Genomic DNA, 17,501 nt, shown 5'->3' with positions numbered 1-17,501 from the left:
CCCATCCTGAATAAGCACCAGGTCCAGAGTAGGCACTAACAGCTCTGAACCTGAGAGCGCTTCACAGCTAACAGAACCAGTTTGGTAAAACACTCAAGCTGTGCTCAGTGGGTCACTTCCAGGCTCATCACCCTGTGATGTCTGATCCAGCAGGGTCTTGTCACAGTAAGATCAGACTAAATACAACTGTTCTGGGTAGCTATGAAAAAGCAAAAAGACCGCATGCAGCTACAGGTGCTTGAAGAGAAATCAAGTTGCTAGAAATTGGAAGAATAGAATAGAAGTTGGTTAAAGTGTATCTAAACCCAAAAACTAAAATATCGTTTATTGCAACTTCCAATCCCTAAATGTGGTAGCTGCATTCGTATATAAAAGGGTGGCTCCACTATATGGAGGAACAACAGAGCCACCCTTAGACAGCAGCATTGTCAACTTGTAGAGAAGGTAGTGTTAGATGCACTAGCAAATTTAGATGGACTTCAGTAACAAATAAAAACTGAACTCCAGCTAACACTTTTTAGCAGTTGAAGCAACAGATTTTTTGGTTGTAAAGGTTTTACATACTGCATATGCATAAAAGCTGAACATTGTGAGCACTCCTGTCAGTATTAAATGGTTTTTCTCAATCCCATAACTACCATTTTTACTGGACAGCTTGGTCTGTTATAGGAAGTTAAAAAACAACAGATTGACTGGCTGGAGCACAGAATGAAAACAAAGGAAAACACTATATCTAAAAACTGGTAAGCTGCAATATATGAAATCTTTGCTTTTGAGTTAAGATACGCTTTAAAATCAGTGGGGCTGAAAAAAAGACATCCTAGCACACTATCTGAGGCATGTTGGTAGTAGGGCTGTTTTTTTAATTTTGTGGATTTTGTGTCCAACCCTCCTCTAGGCAGCAGTATAACACAAAGGTTTGATACTTCCTGTGTCTCTCAATGAACTCCAAGAAAAGGATTTAAAAAATAGTTTATGTAAAGAACAACTATTGTAACACACTTAAAGCATAAAGCTGGCAATTTGTTTTTTGTAATTATCAAATTTTTTTGTATTATCAAATTTATCAAAGATTTCAGTGTATTGATTCAACCATCCCAGTGTATACTGAATGCCCATAATCACAGCAGAGAAAATTCTGATTGATTCTGTTTTATGTTGATAAGCTACTGCTAAGTGTAACTTTTATGCAGAAAGATGTGGAACATGCACACCGTGCACTTATAGCTGAACTCGAGGCAGATTTTAAAAAAAATCAATTAATGTATTTATAGTGTTAGCATCTGAATTTGACTTGGTATCAGCCCTTGTAATATCCTGTACAGTAGCATTAGTAGTGTAGCATTTTATTTCAGTATTGCTTCTCTACCCATAGAAGTTTATAGAAATTCATAAGCAGCTGAAGCAGATTTCAGAAGCGTCTCCAACTAATGGCAAAAGCACACTGCACTTGCCCAAGGAACCCCATTGACAATGGTCCTAAAAGTTATGTTGTACTTTTAATTCACTGAGAAACAATTTCAGTTTCACTGACTGATGATATGACTATGATACATTTTTGTTTATAACAATCCTATCATCAGGCATTGAATACTACGGAACAATGAAACATTTACATGGTTTTGGCTCTATAGTAATTGAATGATTAACTCAATGAAGATGTAAATGTCATCAAGAAGATAAAGGTAAAAAAAGAATCTTCCTTCTTAGAAAATGTTAAATAAAAGGAAAAGGTCAGAATTAATTACTTGGGCACTTGCACAGATTTAAAGCATTTGGTGTGCTTTTACTATTCTCTACAGGAAATAATCTAAGCACATTGATTAGTGAGGCAGAGTTCAGTGGCAAAGCAGTGTTTGAGCAAGCACAGTTATAACAGTTGATCCTTGTGTACTGTAAATGATCCGTGGTTGGAAATTAGTGTCACTAATACTGATTATTTTTTTATTTCAGTAGTTGATATTGACAGTGTAGCCCTTTTTTACGCTCTCTGCAAACTACTGGTGTGTTGTGGAGCCACCTGTGTGGTATTAAGGAGCAAAGCCTTCTCTATATCTGTGAGAACAGGACACATTCTCTAATAAGCACCAGTGTCTCCACTCAATTGGAGTTTGTGGATAACAAGTGTAAACCCAGTTGAGAAATGTATCAGCCACAATAGACAGTAATCCACATAGTATTGTATATGAAAGTCCATGTATTGAACAAGTAACGCCCAGTCAACCGTCAAACTTAAGGTATTCTTCAAACATGAACTTGAAGACATTATGCAGTCCTTATAGCATGTCTTAGTGAGGGGAGGCTACAGGAACTTAAAGTCTCTGCTATGTAAAAAGACATTTTCTCTGTCTCTCTGTACATGTGTCTCTCTAGCAGGCTTGCTTGCCCTAGAATCTTTGCAATCACCCTTATTGACCTCATCATACAGTGCAGAGGGCATAGCAGCCATATTTGAAAAGGGCATAGCAGCCATATTTGAAAAGGGCAATGCAAACTACATAAAAGGTCAGTAGAAACACTAGTAAATGGGGAGAGAAATTATTACATCACTACAACAGCTTTGACCATTGCAGGCTAGTCATCCATGATCGTGATGTGCAAGCTCAAAATGCCAGCGGTATTCCTATAGCGATGTTCTTAACACAGTTTACAAGCCCATGCACAGACGTATATGTTGTTGACAAAAAGGAGAAATGCAGCTCTGCATGCTGGTATAAAATCATCTTACAATCATTAGTTCCTGGTTGAATGCAGACGTTTCGGGAGTCTCCCACTATAAGATAGCGGCTCCCGGATGCTCGCGAGAGAAACATTTTATCCCGGAAAGGTTTACTCCTCTGTTCTATCTAGCAGAATAAACCTTTCCCTGCTATCTGTTTTTTTTTTTTGTCTTTTGACAGCGGGGGCCACGGTCTGACTGCCATCAGAAAAAAGATACTCCAGACTGCATGGGAATGAATAGCTAAGCTGTTATTGGCTATTTCAATTTGCAATAGCAGCCTGGCTATTACACCCGTCCACTCCGGCTGTCAATCAGCAGACATGGACTTGAAGTTCTCCTTCAGCCTGCAAATTATGGGGGAGGGAGAGGGCACCTCCCTGAAATGAGAATTGCACCTCCCTGAAATGAATTTTTCAGGTTGGGATCCTTGTGAATGGGGTACTGGTGATGTAGCCCTTGCCTAACAGATGCACCCTGGGAAGGCTACATCACCAGTGCCTCCCTGGGAAATTCCATCTGTAAACTGCAAAATCTTGAGAGATCTGAAAAGCATTTCTCCACCCTCAAATGATGTCCACTGTCACATTTTCCAGGAGGCAGACCCAGAGTTCCAGGAAGTATTGTAATAAAGTTAAAGGGTAATTCCACTTTCCCAGGTGAATTTGGGAAAATAGAAGTAGCCCCATCAATCTGCCCCCTCGTCCCCCTCTCACGGCTCTTACCTTTGACCAAAGCCACCTTCCCCTCCATGGCCATTGCTGTACTATCCCGTACATCGAATAAAGCACTGCAGCCCTGCACTCTGTATTTCAAATTGCAAGTTGTGCGCACTCATTGGTCGGCACGGTCAGTTGACTGCACTGACCAGTGAGAAGCATTTTTGACCATGTTGACCAATGAGGAGCCCTTCTTGCTAAGAAGCACTTCTCACTGGTTAGCCCGGTCAGGTGACCATGCTGACCAATCAGTCCTGGCCATTTACAAGTGGAATTTGAAATACTGAAAGCAGAACTCCGCTGCTGTGTATAGTGTACAGATAGTACTCAAGGACTTACAGATGGGAAGGAGCATTCTGTTAAAGGTAAGATCAGCATGCAAGGAAGAGGGGGCAGATTGGTGTGGGTAATTTTCCCAAATTTGCCTAGAAAATTGAAATGACCATTTATGTAAAAAAAAAAAAAAAAGAAGAAAATAGATAAATAAAATAAATTTTAAAACACCCCCCAAAAATGGTTTTAAGTTCTCCACATACATGTACATACTAATGCAATCATGCGACGGTTGCACCTATGTAGAAAAACAACCATTGTGCCACATATGTCAGAGTGAGAGCAATACTTCTACTGGCCTATTTTCATGGTTAACTCTAATTTTTATGACCTGTACAGGCTTTTAAAGTGTCCACTATGGACATGTTGGGTATCTCTACTTGGCGCAACCTCCTTTTTTATATTGTACCAAAAAAGTGGGTAATATATTGCCATTCCAACCCCACCTGGAATGTGCACGGCGGACAGAGCCAGGGATGAAGATTCTCCCAAGCCAGAATCAGGTCCACTTCTCTTTGAGCTGCGTGACTTCTGGTGCCTCCCTTATGGTTGATGTAAGCCACAATTGTAGATAGTTGGGTGGCCCTGTAACTGACGGGTCCAGCTTTCAAGGGACGACTGAATTGCTTTGAGCTCCACGATGTTGATTGGGAGTCAAAATTCATCAGCCAACCAGGTCCCTTGAACTTAGAGGTTCATTCTGTGCTCCTGACAGGCTGACATCCATTGTGAGAACCTTCTAGACCTAGAATTGAGGAAGGATTTCCCTGATTCCAGCACCAGGCAGGAAGTCCACCATGTCACGACTGGACAAGTAAATGGGGAGGTCCTGGGACTCAACCTGCTTGTCCCACACAGTAAGAATTCTCAGCTGCTAATGAATGTAGTAAAACTGTGCATAGCAAACAGGTTTTAGATGCAGCAGTGGCTGTGAGCAGCAAAGAAAAACTTGCTGAAAGGATCTTGAGCAGAAACAATTCAGAGAAGAAAGGATAGCTTTCTCTCAGAGCAGAAAGAAGGTGCCCATCACCTAAGGACACTAGCAAAAAACTGAGGCAGACTATGAGTGTGTGTGTGTGTGTGTGGGGGGGGTTGAACAGCTTTGATTTGCCATCAACTGCCTCTGTCCTGTGATGTACGATCAAGAATGATATTTAGCTACAAGCACATTCCTCTGGTTTACATTTCCAGTGAATATGTATTGCACTTTTGTTTGATATATAAATTGACAGGTATGTGCTCTGCCCTAAAATCATCAATGAGGATAAAGTCAGCCCTTGTAACCTCTCAAATAAATCTGGCTGTCTCCAGAAAACATTAATACACGATTTCCTCCTCTTTTTTTCTAAGCTTCTTAAAATAGTTTTTCAATCATATTTGAGCTTCTACAGGAGTTCCTAAACTCACTCTAAAAGAAAAAAAAAATCAAGGCTAGTTGTCGGTTTATAAGCCCAAAGGGAAATAAGCTATATTCAAGTTCTCTAATTTTCTGCTACAACTACATGTGTTGGCGGGTCTCCAGCTTTTGCCACTCTCTTTATGAGCCAAGCATGACTTAAGACCTTAAAAGGTTTTTTTTCTATTAATTAAAAAAGCATGAACAACAAGATACATGCATAAAAACCCGGTAACTGAGTTACATGATTCTAATGCTTGCATTCAGATTATTGATTGATATGGATCAGAAACTACTACATACTGTATAATGCAGGAGCAATGTTTTTTTAATTCAGATCTTTGAATATGTATCAGAAGATTAGGACAAAATTACATAATTCCCCAGCACATGGCCCCATGGTATACAGAGGAGGGAACTCATACTGATAGGCTGATTTATTAATTTTACACTGGGATAGGGTCTTGCTTCAAAAATATAAATCAGATTCAGGAAATTGATTGAGGGTCAAGCAAACATGGGTGAAGTGGTCCAAATTGAATACTTTCTACCCCTCAGTTGTTGTCTTTGCTCAATTGTCCTCTGTCAACAATAAAATAGATATTTTTTAATGATGAAGTGAATGTGCAGCCAAAACCTTTTTCTTCGTTTTGAATAGAGTGGGGAACTTCCTGCCGTGCTGTCAAAGTTTGACCAGACAGTGAGGGGGGACTCTACAACAACAATAAGTTTTTTTGTGTGTCTGTGTTCCATATTTTTCCTCACTGTCTGGGAAACCATTGTAAGCTGGACATTAAGTAAGTGCAAATCTCCTCTCACATGTGTTAAAATAAAAAATAAAAATTCTGCACAAGTAGTTTTGTAATTTCATGTAGTACAACTATGAACCCCAGATGGAAATTGTTTATTTTTTTTACATGATTGAACAAGCAAACATTAAGGGGGTTATTAACAATAAGGCAGCCGAGTGAATAACCCTACCGAAGTGAAGTGAGCCGAACGCTGTTCAGCTATTCACTTTTGCTCAGTACGGCTGATTTCAGCCGTACATCAGATGAAATCAGCCGTACATCGGCTGCATTCGGCTGCACTTCGGTCAGCCGACCATGCTCTTTGTGTTCGGCTGAGCCGCAGTGCAGAAGAACTTCGACCTTGGCTCACTCGCTGCCGTTCGCCCCTATTCACATAGGGGCCAAGCGGCAGTGAGTGAATAGCCAAATGCCGCCGAGTGGCATTCAGCTCGGTACCTCCACGGTACAGAGCAGAATAGAAAATCAATGAAAATGTTTTTTTTTTAAAAGGTTAAAAAAAGATTTTTAAAATGTAAAAAAATAGTTAAAAAAAGAAAGATTTTTTAAAAAAGAAAAAAAAACAGTGACAGCTAGCTCCGCCCAACTGTTTCCCATTGGCCAGCACCTGCTAGAGTCTTCTATCAGGTCCTGGGCCAATGAATGACAACTGGGCAGAGCCGGCCATGATGTCACGGCCGGCTCCGCCCAGTTGTTATTGTTTAATGACAGTTCATCATTCCCAGGTCATTTGTGGACGCTGATCTGTCATTACAACTTGACGGAGCCAGCCATGAGATCACGGCTGGCTCCGCCCAGCTGTCATTTCTGGGGCGCAAGGCCGGTCTTCAGCAGGCTCTTCGCCCCGCTCCGGCTGACACTTTGGCAGCTGTATGGGCAGCTGTATGGGCTATTGTGAATAGCCCGTACAGCAGCCCTTTGTTTCAACTGAACTGAAGGGCTCCGGCGGCCGAAGAGAGCCGAAGGATCAGCCGAAGCTACGGCTGGATCCTCTGGCTCTTTTGTGAATAGCCCCATAGATTTTTGTTTAAACAGCACATACATTTAGCAAACACTTGTAATGTTGTAATGTGGATGTAAAGTAATGATGATGTACTGTGGAGAAAGGAAGTACACCCTTGGCATGGGAAGATGGTATTAGCAGAAAGGACTGCTTGTAGACATTTTGAATGTCTACCAGTCTCTGACATGATTTGACTCTGATGTTTCCTTGCTTGAACTTCCCGTTTGTTAGGTTCAATTTTTCTAAGGGAATGTTCAACTATTTAATTGATCAGTCCTTAGCACATTGTTTCAGAAGGCCTGGAATTTGCCTATATGTTCAATGACAAATTGTAGTTGTGTTCTCTTTGGACAGCAAAGGTTTTTTTTCCTAACTCTGATGCAGGTTAAATTGGTGAAATATCTTTCTTATTGTAAATGCATGCACTTTGACCCCATCTGTTGCAGGTGTTACCTGAACACCCTGCAATGAAATCTTTTAGCATCAAACAGTAAGCTGTTGGGCTGAATTTGCTTGGCTTGCCATTGTTACTGAAAGGCTGGACTGTGGCTTCCTAAATGCGGGTGGACATTTTAAAAGGTTCTTTCTTCCACTCACGCTCATGCGTGCCGCCCCCTATGTGATAGCAACAAAATTTAAAGTCACATATAAAATAATTGAAAAAACACAAAAAAGTTTAGTCCCCGGCCCCCACATACATACACATACAAATGCAAACCCTGCCCCCACATACATACACATACAAATGCAAACATGCGTCGTGTGCACCTACGTGCGAAAATGACGAATGCGCTGCACATGTTACATATCACCGCAAACGGCGGAATGCGAGCAATAATTTTAGGGCCATCAATCACTGTTAACATTAAATTGATGAGTGGTTAAAGCTTTTAAAGCATTGCCTTTTTCAAAATGCTTGGTAATTTTTCTTTTTATAGTAAAAAATAAAAAACCCCAGTGGTGATTAAATACCACCAAAATAAATCTCTATGTGTTCCCAAAAAATGATATAAGATTCATTTTGGTACAGCGTTGCATGACTGAATGAATGCCAGTCAAAAGACCCCAGCACTGAATACTAAAACATGGCCAGGACAAGAGGAGGGTTTAACATCCCGGTCTTCAAGTGGTTAAGCTAAAAAAAAAAATGTAGTGTTACAGAGACAACAGTTAAAGATGCAGCACAGTGGCAGGAGACTAAGCTTGATGTGGCAGCAATGTAAGAGGGAGAGACAAGGCAGGTTTTCAAAAACCCTAAAATTACAGTCTATTATGTTAGAAACACGAGGGAGAAAATAGCAAAGACATCCCCCACACAATGTAAGTATTTTATTACACTGCATTGGAAGAGGGAAAGTCAAGGCAGGTTTTAACATGAAATAAAAATTATAGAGAATTATGTCAAAAGCAAGAGGCAGAAATATTGCACAGACATGCCACACATCATGTAACATTTTTAGTTGGTCACATTTGAAGAGAGAGAAAGAGATAAGACACTTTTTTATCAAGAGATAAAAAATGACACTTCATTATGTGCCTCCGCAGTTGCGATCCACAAACGCCGAAACTACCCCAGGCGTTACATTATGTCACAGACAAAAGTCAGAAATATAGCACAGACACACTGCATGTCATGGAAGCCGTTTTAGTAGGACACATTTTAAGAGAGAGAGAGACAAGGCAATTTTTATCACAAAACAAAAAGATGCAGGGGATTATTTTAGAGACAACAGCTAGAAATATAGCATAGACACACTGCACATCATGAAAGCCTTTTCAATAGGCCGCATTTAAAGAAATAAAAATATGAGGCAGTTTTCATTGATAAATTAAAGATTACAGACTGCCTGCGTAAGGGGTGGTATGTCTGTATACATACACGTTTATGTAAGTACCAGACAGCAAAATATTGTACTGACTCCGTACACATTAATTATAACATTTGAATCATACACATTCAAACAGGAAAGACATGAGGCATCTTATAATCAATACATTGACATTAAAGTGCATTATTTGACCAAAAACAGTGCACCAAAATATTTATCAGATTGTGCGCAAACTATGTAAGCAATTTTACAAGGCCACAATTTTTTGTGGATCGATCAGGCAAGTTTTAATGGAAAAAATTACTTGCATAGGCTGAAAATAAATGGACAATGAGCATTAATAAGCCAGCAGCAAATTATATAATGCTACAGTTGAGGAACAGCTGCATAAACATTTTGTGTGACACCTTGACAGTGCTGGAGCAGCATAAGAATACTCAGAACAGGAATAACCCTGCAGCAAAGTTTTCCCAAATCTAGTAGCTGAGGAGCAACTGTGTAAAAATTAAGGGTCATCTTGACAGTGCCGAATAACCAGAATAGAGCTGTGCAGCAGCATGAGATGGTAATGCTGGTGGGCCTGCAGCAGTGGTAGGAGACGGTAATGCTATCATGCATAATAATGTATTTGGGGCAAGATTCAGATAAATAAATTAATCCTTAACATCAGCTGCAGGTCTTTGGTACTCATCCAGGACTTGTTAATTTTTATAAAAGGTGAGACTGTCAACTGTGTCTGGGGAGAGGCCAATTCTTTTTCCTGTCATAAAAACTCCCACTGCACTTGTTGCCCATAATGAAAGCACACTGGCCACAGGACAGCTTAGCAGCTCGATTTCATACTAGGCAAGCCACTCATCCATCCTCCAACACCCAATAGTCAAGAGGATTGTCTGTTCTAAGGATGTCCACATTTGACCTTTACCCCATTTACTTACAGAACAAATTACATATGTGCGAAAGTGTTTTGCATGGACCTTTGTTTGGGCTCTAAGGTTCTTGGGCGGACTGGTGGCTCTGTTGCTTCAACAGATTAGGTCAATGAGGAGGAGGCAGAGAAGACTGAGTTGTCACCAAGTTGCACGACACAGGGTGGCACCACCAGCTCCAGCACTGACTATGAGGTCCAGAGACATTACATTCGACATGCAGGTTGAAGACAGAGATGGCCTTTGGGTGAAAGAAATTGCAGCTGGGTACCTGCCACTGTTGCACAGCACAGGCCATAAATCTGTGGAAGGGGCAGACTATATATATATATATATACACACACACACACACACACACACACACACACACACACACACACATTAGGGATGCACCAATACCATTTTTTCAAGACCAAGTACTGATACTTGTCCAAGTACTCACATACTAAAATACCAATTACTGATACATTTTTGTTTAGTGTCATGTGACACAATATAATACAGATTAATGATGTCAGAACAGTGGTGGAGCGCCAGGGCCCAGTCGCAGCTGCAACCTATGTGACCCTAGTAGTTCTCGTGAAAATGCCAAGTAGCGGCACTTGTATCTGAATTGGTATCTGAACATCCCTAAAACACTTTGAGGGGAATTTATAAAAACTGGAGCAGACAGAATCTGGAGCAGTTGTGCATGGCAACCAATCTGCTTCTCTCTTCAGTTTGTTCAGTTAAGATTAGAAAATGAAAAGTAGATGCTGATTGGTTGCCATGCACAGCCGCTCCAGATTTTGTCTGCTCCAGTTTTGATAAATTCCCCTCTTTATATTCCCTTTCAATTCTTATGTGATGTTTTGGCAAGCCTTCTCCAAGTTCACATCTTGGAAATAAGTCACAGTATTTGTAGGTGGAGAGTCATGGACAATTCTAGCCTTGATAAGTATTGTTTCTACCATAGTATCAGTGGTTTCAGAGGCAGAACAAGAATCAATAGAGGATGGATGTTTTTAGTATGTGTCCTTGCATTCCACAAATGGCAATCATATCAACATTGGTAATTAATTAAAAGGTTTATGAGGTTTATTGATAAAAGTTGACTAAATTGCTGTAACTAATTTTGATGAACTGGTATATAAAATTATAATAACATTTACCGTTTTATACAGCTTTGAAATGTTGTCTGAATTAATACTCTGTACAAAAATATATATTCACAGTAATAAATTAATTGGTCTCTTTAAAGGAAATTACCTATCTATCATGTCATGGTTGTTTTGCTTTTCCTGTAAGTGTAAATTGCAACCTCGGTAACTCCTGATGGTAATGCTTGTACTCAATAATTAATATTGAACAAACTACAAACAGCTTAGTGAAAAGTAATTTATCTTCAAATGAATGTTTTCTATGCCGTATTTTGAGATATGTATATATGATGTTTTTACAAATATGGTACAGCATTTTTACAACAGAAACAGCAAATGCATTTTCCCTCTAATATGCATAACATCTGCTCATAGAGATATATTTTGCAATAGTCTTTGATGAACTTTTATCAATTCACTTCCAGTTTTGAACAGACTGAGTGTAGCAAAATAAAAATAAACTTGTTCCCAGTTTTTGCGTTTGCACAAAAGTATCTAATAAACAATCTGTAACTGCAAATTAATCACACTTTTACATGGTACACCTGTGCTGATTGTAGTATAGATTTTGACTTTTTAGACTTCAAAGCTTCAAAGCAAATAAAACTAATGAGCAAATTTAGAAGGTGAAAATGTAAATTAAACCCTATCTAATTCCTAACGAAAAAATATTCCCACCTCCTAAATGGTATTCACAATCTGCTTAAAGTCCAAACCAGTACCCGTCATTTAAAGGGAAACGTTAATGTATTTTTGGTGAGTTTATTTTTTGAGGTATTACTTTAACATTTACATGATTATATGTTTCTTATTTAGCTTGCAAATTGTGTTTGCTATTCCATCCTTGAATAATTGCATTTCATATACAGGTTTGTAAATGCTCTCTTGTTGGTCATCGGCAAAACTGCTTTGAGATAAGCTGAATCAGGGGCATACTTATATAAAAATTTATTTAAATCCCTATAGCTGTATTTAATCTCTATCACCAGAATTCTCCCTTATTCTTTGCTTAAATCATAAACGTTTCTAGCTGGATGTGCAGGTGTATACATAGGATAATCTGTGGCTAGATTCCAGGGCATCAAACATTACATGAATGTGTGCAGTGTAAAGAAAACATAAAAACTCAGTGCACAGATCTGAGTGCAGTCTAAAGGTGGCCATACACTGTACAACCATCGCAAGACCTTAGTCTTGCGATGGTTGTAAAGTGATAAAAAAAACATACGATCTGCCCATCTTGGACAGGCAGATTGTACTCTTGATCATCGCAAGCCTGTCCCACTGAGGGGCGGGCTTCTGATGACCGCAATGCTGAAGGGCAGTGTGCGCGTGCGCACACCGGCCCGTTTGGCATTTGTCTCCCGAGCACCGTTCAAACCAGCCAAAAATCGTACGATTCTGGGCTGGTTTTCTAACATGCTCCTTAGACAAAAGACGTGCGACCGTACAGTAGAAACGGTCGCACATCTTCGTTCACACTGCTCGATTCTCGTACGATCGCGGGATTTCCCGCGATTCTCGTACGAGAATCGAGCCGTGTATGGGCACCTTAACAGGGCTATTCTCAAAAGGGTGAAGAGTTTGGAGAAGACAGGAGAAGTGAACAATCTAGGGCAACATAGCTGTACTGGAAGGTGGGCTGAATTGGAGAATTTTTCCAAATCCGCTGTTTTGGCCTAGATTCTCCTGCCTTCTCCAAACTCTTCACCCTTTTGTGAATAGCCCTGTAAATGTTACATGGGTATTTCCCTACCCAACTAACTGGGCTGCAGGATCAGCGCATATAGCATCTCTGTATTAACTATCAGTATAACCGGAGCTCCTTTAAGACTAATAATATACAGTCTACAACCAATTGATCTAGTTGCGCAAGTTGATTACTTCTGTTTTTCATGAATATGTGCAGGAATGGGTAAGTGGGATCATATCCAACTGGTTCTTTATAAGAACCAATTGGGAGTCATTAATATGTTTAATGATTTGCCATTTTTAAAGTTGTAAATGTTTAAGAAATCATTGTGGCCAGTTGATGTAACATTCATTGCATTATAAACATGGCTAATGGTATTTTGGATTTCCTATGTAAAGCTCACTTTCACATGGTACACCTGGGCTGATTGTAGTATAGATTTAGACTTTTTAGACTTACAAAATAAACATATTAAGAATGTGGACATGTAAGTTTAGCCCTATACAGTCAGTGCCTTTAAGAAGAAACTGTTTAATCAACGAGAAATAATTTTTCACTGTTCAGTCGTCTAATATTCCTCCTATTACTTCAGAGTTTTTTCAAATGGAAATCAGTGCATATAAAATGAATGGGGGAAGGGTTACTAAAACTGGAGCAGACAGAATCTGGAGCAGCTGTGCATGGCAATCAATCAGCTTATATTTTCAGCTTGTTCAGGTAAGCTTTGAAAATGAAAGCTAGAAGTTGATTGGTAGTCATACACAGCTGCCCCAGATTCTATCTGCCCCAGTCTAAAGGTGCCCATACACCTTACAATTATCTGCAGATTTTCTGTGGTCAGATGGAAAAAGTGCAACAGATTGGCCCCGGTGGAGATTACTCCATCCACACAGTTTAGTGTAGATGGAGGAATCTGTTGCACCTTTTCCATCTGACCACAGAAAATCTGCAGATAATTGTAAGGTGTATGGGCACCTTTAGTATCCTCCCCTCATGGTATGTAGTGACTGCATACATTGTCTTTGTCAAGGTGCCCATACACTGCACGATTCTCGTTTCGCTGGAAATCCGGCGATCGTACGATAATCGTGCAGTGTATGTAAGGCGTGCGACCGTTTCTATTGAACGGTTGCACAACTTTTGTATTTCGAGCATGTTGGAAAACCAGTTGAGAAACGTACGATTTTCGGCTGGTTTTTAGCATGATTGAGAGATAACTGCCGAACTGGCCGGTGTGTGCACGCGCACACTACCCGTTCAGCATTGCAGTCATCAGAAGCCCGCCCCTCGGGGGGCGGGCTTGCGATGATCGCAAGTATGATCTGCCTGTCCAAGATGGGCAGATTGTACGTTTTTTTAATTACTTTACAACCCTCGCAAGACAAAAGGGCACCTTCAGGCATGTTTTCCGTTATCGTCATCTGGTGATTCTGCCATTAATACAGTTCTTGTCCTTGGGTTACACTGCTTACTGCACTGTATCTATGTCGGAGCAGCATTATCACCCTAGGACTACAAAACACCTCTCCTTTCCCTGTCTCCATAACATAGGGGGAGAGATGTGCTATAGCTAACAGGTGTAACCATAACAGGAAGGTATCACTCCTTGAGATAAAAATGCAGAGTGCACAGGGCACAGGACAGAACGTAAGAAATATAAGTGCTTTCATTGGTACATTTAATAGAACAAAAGGGAGAAAAAAAGAAAGGATCATTGTTAGGGGCTGTATGCAGTTTAATTTTGCAATAATTTTCCAAAATGAGTAAAGCAATACCCTAGAAGCAACAAATGACAACAGTGGACCTCCAAAAGCAGTACAATGCAATGGACATCTGTGAATTCTGTGATGTCATCAGCACTTCCTGTGAACTCTACCAGCCATTTTCCTATAGGGCCATCACTTCCCATGAAGCAACAGACTACTAGATGCTACAATAGTGATCTAATACTCTCAAGGGAGCAATAGGGGTGGGAGTGGGTGGTTCAGGTTTCTCATAACCTTATCCATACCCCCCATGAAAAAAAAGTGAAAATGTAAATAAAATGTAAAATATTGAAATAAATCAATAAAACAATATGCCCACTAAATATTAATATCCAGGTGCCCATAAATATGTTAAATGGTCTTTGTGTTTCCTATGCGAGCATCAAACATTCATGCAACCAATCTCATTTGAAATTTTAGAGATCACAAACCTGTGAAAAATAACTTCAACTATGCTTATTTCTGTCTACACAAATACAACTTGACCCCATCTTATTTATGCAGAAATATTATTTTTACTGCATGCATTATGATTTAACATTGAAACAGACACCACGTTTTTCTAAACTAAAAAGTTCACCATTCCTTTACATTACACCAAAATGGCACATATGCGATATCCCTTTAGTCAAAAGGCTTTATCAGTTGTATTTTGGCATTAATATCTGATGCTGCACAAATTATGCACAAGTTGAATAAATAGAAAATACAGGTAGTGCATTTGTTTTGTCCCAAAGACGTATACTAATTAGTGTAGACTATAAAAGCCAGAAGTAAAAAAACAAAAACAAACAAACTCAAATATAAAGTTAAACTGTACTTTCGTGGTACATGACAAAGCAACAGGTTCACTTAAAGTGACACTAAACTCAGGAATTAAATCTTAAAAATGCATTCAAGTGCCCTTACTATTAAAGTAACATTAAACTCAGTTACATTTTAAAAATACATTCAAGTACCCTAACTTTTAACAAAAAGGAAGCTTATTTGTGTATCACTCAGGTGTAGATCATAAAAGCAATAATATTGGACAATTTCCATCACTCCAAGCTCACTCTCGTGATGAGCAACAATTTCACGTTTAGTTAACTCATTTTTATTGAGATTATAGTCCATCAAGGGAGCGAGCTTGGAGTGGTGACTACTTTACAACACACACATAGACCATGGGGAACAAAAGTAGCCACCCTCCAGAAGGAAGGACAGTGTCAGCATGATTTGAGGATCTACAGCTGAGTGATACACAAATAAGATACATTTTGTTAAGGTATTGAGTGCACTTCAAGATATAACTCCTGAGTTTAGTGTCAATTTAACACAAATGTGGCTTAAATGTGTATCACTCAGCTGTAGATACTCAAATCCTCTGTTAATTGGTGCTCACATTGTCCTTCCTTCTGAATGGTGGCTACTTTTGTTCCGCATGTTCCCTGTGTGTGTTGTAAAGTAGCATTGTCCAATCCAAGCTCACTCTAGTGATGAACTAGCGAGCTTGGAGTGGTGGCTACTTTACAACATACGGAGTGAAAGGCAATGGCACTGTGTTGGTCTAACCCCTTCGTGACGGGAGACGTACAGTGTACGTCCCGCCACAAAGGGACCAAATGACTCGTCATGTACACTGTACGTGACAAGTTATTTGCCGCATTAGAGGGCTGGTGAAAAGTGTAAAGAAAAAAAAAAGTGTAAAAAAATAAAGGGCAAATAAATGAATGTATGTATTGCATTTTTTTTTAGCTGTGCTGGTTTTGTAAAAAAATACTACAAATCAAAACTGGGAAAAAAGTGTTTTTTTTAAAGTTTTTTCCTCTTTTTTTATATTTAATTTGTCCTAAGTGAGGCGTTAGACACACATATGTGATATAAATATGTAGCCCTATCTGTCCTCTAAAAAACAATATATAATATGTGTGGGTGCACTTTGTAAGAAAGTATATTACTGACGTGGAAGAATCACACAGCAAAAATGTCAAAAGTGTGTCAGACATTTACAAACAGAAACTAAAAACAAGCTCAGTCATGAAGGGGTTAAAAGGAAGGTTAATATCTGTAGTATCTGCAGCTGAGGTGGGTGGTTATAAGAACCTGTTGCTTTTCCCTACATGGGAAAACTCATATCCACTTTAAGGCAAGATAGGGGAAAAGTTTTAAAGATTAAATTGGTAATTAGTTCTACTGCATCTAGTACAAAATACTGCAATCCAATTGCAAACCATTGGTTTTTATCTTGGAGCAAGTGAGCAGAGGGCACTCTGGTGCTATTTAAAATGACCACAGTAATTGAGTAAGAACAATATCTAGTGATTTGCAATTGGATTGGCAGCCCGAGCTATTATTTACTTTACACAGCTGAGCACAAAAGACTATCTGACATTTCTACTTCCATTATTGCAGATGATGAGCGAATTAAGCAGGCAAGGCCGAGGTACATACACATTAAATGTCTATGGTGTCTCCCCCCCTCCCCCCATATCCCTTGTTTCCTGGTCTCGCACTCATGGAAGTGCTCGCTCAGAGATGGCAACGTTGATGGTGTTATAAGCAACTGATTCCAATATTACTGCTTTTATGCATGATCCTCCATGTTTCTGCTGATAAATGCAAAATGAAACTTTAAAAAAAAACTAAACTTTGGATTTTACCTGGAGTTCAGCTTTTTTGAATAAATTAACAATGAGAGTTTAGGGACTGTCATGGGGCTGGCAGTTCCACTAGCGAGACAGACAGGAACATGCTATTTTTGTGTCACTTGAACTATTCCAGGTCATAAAGAGTATCTTGTCCAGTTATAGGAAATTTAGAGTTTGGACTGCATAAAAAAAGTGATATATAAGAAATATTAAGTACCAATAGATTGATCCCAAAGCAAATTTACGATTACTTTGTTCTGTCAACTGTAAAGATCTATCATTTTGTACTGTATGAAATACCAAGACTAGAACTATTATTCCAACCTGCCCATGGAGACTAAAGGTTGATAATCAAGGGGATGTAAGTGCATAATGTAATTTTATTTGTTAATTCTTTTACTGGCTCTGTAAAGCATATATAAAACACGACAGCTAGCTTTAGTTAAAAACTGTATTTGATTGACTGTATGTGACAGGCAATCAGGTGTGCATAACAATGATTAAATTAATCAGGTATTATAGTAATATTACTTAAA

This window comes from Nanorana parkeri, unplaced genomic scaffold (genome assembly GCF_000935625.1).
Source record: "Nanorana parkeri isolate BGI_ZX_2015 unplaced genomic scaffold, ASM93562v1 scaffold718, whole genome shotgun sequence".
Classification (NCBI taxonomy): Eukaryota; Metazoa; Chordata; class Amphibia; order Anura; family Dicroglossidae; genus Nanorana; species Nanorana parkeri.
This window is presented reverse-complemented; position numbering follows the sequence as displayed.